Source organism: Sinocyclocheilus anshuiensis, unplaced genomic scaffold (assembly GCF_001515605.1).
Source record: "Sinocyclocheilus anshuiensis isolate Anshui unplaced genomic scaffold, SAMN03320099.WGS_v1.1 scaffold605, whole genome shotgun sequence".
NCBI classification, from domain to species: Eukaryota; Metazoa; Chordata; class Actinopteri; order Cypriniformes; family Cyprinidae; genus Sinocyclocheilus; species Sinocyclocheilus anshuiensis.
This window is the reverse complement of record NW_015539865.1, coordinates 442,127-446,225: the sequence shown is the minus strand read 5'-3', so window position 1 is coordinate 446,225 and position 4,099 is coordinate 442,127.

Sequence of the window (4,099 nt, the reverse complement as noted above, 5' to 3'; positions counted from 1 at the left end):
TATATATTCTTAAGGGCATCAAAACCTCAAATAAAACTCCAGAAAGGTGTACAATATGGGACCTTTAATTTCGTAGCTTCAGTGATTATAACTGGAGTTTTTGCATAACTTCCACTAGGCTAGACTAATGTCATGGACCGATAAATGTTTGTGAAGCCAGAGCCAGAATATATGACCAGCCGTTTCCCCAAAACGCAGACACAAAACTTTTTTTTCAAAATGATGTATTCTATTAATCAACATTAATAATCATTATTACTAATAATCATTAAGCTTTTGACTTCCGGCGAAGAGAACGCTGGCGCATTGTGGCTGCCGCTTCTTCTGAGGCCCTTAAGGTGGCTAGAGCTGAATATTATTCACGTATTATAAGTGATGATGCTGGAAATCCAAACAAGATTTTTAAGACTATTAACAAAATTTTAAAACCAAACAAGACACCCACACGTTCTTCTGTTCAGCAGTGTAATAAATTTCTTAAATTTTTTAAGGATAAAATTGAATCTATTTATAGGTCTATTGGTTCTCTCCCTAGTTCTGTGCTTCCGGAGGTTCTTCCACCAAGTATTCCTATGGTTCTGTTCTCTAGTTTTGCAACAATTACCACTGATGACATCTCAAAATTAGTGTTGACAATGAATTCAACCACTTGTATTCTTGACCCTGTTCCAACTACTGTTCTAAAGGGGTGTCTGTCGACAATCAGTCCCCTCATATTAAATATTGTTAACATTTCTCTTATTACTGGGATTGTTCCGTGTGAACTTAAGGTTGCAGCTATCACACCAGTCCCTAAAAAGCCTGGATGTGATACCTCTGATCTAACAAATTATAGGCCCATTTCAAATCCCTGGCTAAAGTCCTGGAACGTGTATTTTTGGCACAATTACATTCTCATTTGTCTTTAAACAACCTTTTAGAGCCTTTCCAATCTGGGTTTAGGCTCTATCAGCTCCACTTCAGATTAAAAACTATGGGACAGAGAGCTTTCTCTCGTGCCGCTCCGAGATTATGGAATGCGCTTCCTTTAAACATTCGAAGTGCTCCTACACTAAGTACTTTTAAGAAACTGTTGAAAACCCACTTTTTTAAAATTGTCTATTATGATTTTACATGTGTTACATGTGACATTGTTGTAGCGCTTTGGGTTGAGAAAAGCGCATTATAAATAAAATGTATTATTATTATTATTATTATTATTATTACAATATCAATAGCAATCGTCGACAATATCGATTTTTGTCATAATACTGCAGCAGCTCCTGTGTTTAAATGTAATCAGTTGTTATTGGCAACAGTTTAAAGTATTTTGATTGATTGAAGCAATTGGTTAAATTTAAGTTTAAATTAAAAATTGCCCTCGCGAATCTAAAATAATACCCCAGGAAATCAATTCCAGGGGACAAAAAGTTAATTTCTGACCCTGGCTCACACTGCAGTTTAAGTTTTTTGAACGTTTAGTTGCTTCACCTCATAATTTGGACATAGATGTTGTACGTGATGCAACAGACATGCAACAGACACTGTTTGAACATTGCTTAATTTGTCTCTTCAAATGGCCTCCGTCCGATGAACTCTCTACAGCTCTAGTCAGTGTCTGTCTGTAAAGATTTAAATCACGAATCTGGTCTGACACACAGCTATGCAAATGGATGAGCTTAGCATCCTAAGGGTGCTTGTGAAGATTGAGCAAATGGTATTTTGCCCTGCAAAAATGGTTTGTGATATAATCAGTAATGTTGAAGTTTATCCAACAGATCATTGCACATATGAAATGAACATTATATAATGCTGACAGCACAACTTTTTTGATAACGCCGAGGTGAAAACTAGTGACATTAGCTGAACTTGGCATTTGATATTTGCTATCCTCATACAGTTGAACATACTGTGTGTCTAAAATCACCTCCATGTAGTGTTTTCCCCTCTTCTTCTCTATTTTGTCATAAATACTCTTGGGATTCTCTTGCAAACACGTCTCGTTTTATTCAGCCAGCTGCATCTCTTGTATCCCTGTGAGGGCTGATCCAAATGCTGTCTAAAATGGCTTACATATATAATATGTAACAATCATAAGGAACACTGTGCCTTTAAGACATCCATATTTGGCTTGTATATAATATTGTGCATTGTTGCTTTTTTATTTGTTGTGCCCAGAGGGGGTGCAGACATGACCCCATTCCCATTCCTTTTATAAAAGCACATTTTTATCACTAATCACTAACCCTTGTGGACTTCATAGCAGTCTTACTAAGACAGACAGACAGACGGATTTCCTTTTTCTTTTCTTTATTCCTCACATTTGTGTTTATGTAAATGCATAGGCCTACAGATACACTGAATCTGTGAAGATTATGCCAGTGAAGACCTCAGGATGCAAGTTCAAAGAGCTGAAATACGTTTTAGTATTGTACTTAAAGTACAGTTTATTGTAGATTCCCATTTGTGCACGTTTGATGCTAGCATATTTCAGTGAAATGGGCCTTTGTTTCATCACCAACAAGCAGCATGGATGCTTTTTATCTTTTCTTTTTGTTGCATCTAAATGTAAATCGGCCAAGTTTACATGGCAAATCTATGAAGCAACTCCTATTTGCTAAATGTTTTATAAATATTGATGAAATTGGACTTGGAAATCACTGCTGCTGACTCTGCAAAAATATTCAGCAGCTCTTTATATACAATCCAGTACCCTTCTCTGGTACTCTAATGTTTAGAAAACACAAATCACCTGCATAAATTCAAACAAAATGCATGGAACATTTAGCAGCACAGAGCTACCTTTCACATGTTAACCTATGTTTTCCCATCCGATCGTGTTACAGGCTGCAGGCTCGGGATTGGGCACACCTCTAAATTATCCCTTTTTCTATTGGCTGGGCGCTTCAGGCAGAACGGATGTCTGACTTGTGATTGGTTCGCCTTTCCGTCTGTCCATGTTGCTTTCTCTCGTGCTGCGGTCTCGGCTGATGTGAGACCAGCTTTAGGAACCAATAGAATAGAAGACATGCTAATGAGTCAGATATTCATCCGCCAAAGCCTAACAGTAATGCTTTATCCAAGACCTTTTAAATGGTAGTGGTCAAGTATTATATACAGTATTCTACGTAAACAAGAATCTATGTAACACTTTTAGAGGCTCTTGAATGTTACTTTTAATTGTTCTAAATTCTATAACAGGAATAATGCGTATTTCTTATCCTTATATGTTTTATTAAATATAGTGTAATCGCGATAAATGCAGTCTGAAGTTCAAAATAACTGTTATTTAGACTTTATTCTATCACCCTTATTAGTTGGCATCACTTAATCGTTTTAGTTTATGAAGTTTATAAATAAATAACTGATGCTCCATCCGTGAACAAATCGTTCTTTTCAATCAAATGAAGAATCGGTTCACAAACACCGTTCTGAAAGATTCGTTCGCTGACTCACTGAACCGATAACAGTTCTTCCTGAACAGATTCGACTCATATTGGCTTGAGAACTGTCGAATGAGTTTATAAGCCCTATATGTGACCCTGGGCCACAAAACCAGTGTTAAGTCGCTGGGGTATATTTGTAGCAATAGCCAAAAATACAATATATGGGTCAAAATGATCGATTTTTCTTTTATGCCAAAATCATTAGGATATTAAGTAAAGATCATGTTCCATGAAGATATTTTGTAAATTGCCTACCGTAAATATATCAAAACTTAATGTTTGATGAGTAATATGCATTGCTAAGATCTTAATTTGGACAACTTTAAAGGCGATTTTCTCAATATTTAGATTTTTTTGCACCCTCAGATTCCAGATTTTCCAATAGTTGTATCTCGGGTGTTGTATCTCAAAAAACCCTTATGACTGGTTTTGTGGTCCAGGGTCACATATAAGATATATATCGTATGAACATTGTAGTGTACCAAAAACAAAATTTAGAGTATTTTATTTATGCTTTTACGTGTTTATTATTTTGTTTTTAATGAGCTGAATAATTTATGCAATAAAGAGAACTGGGTCAAATTGTATTACAAACAAACAAACAAACAAACCTTATTGCCCTTTAAAGGTGTTTTAAAAAGCGTTTTAAAAACGCAGTATATTATTATGTGTTT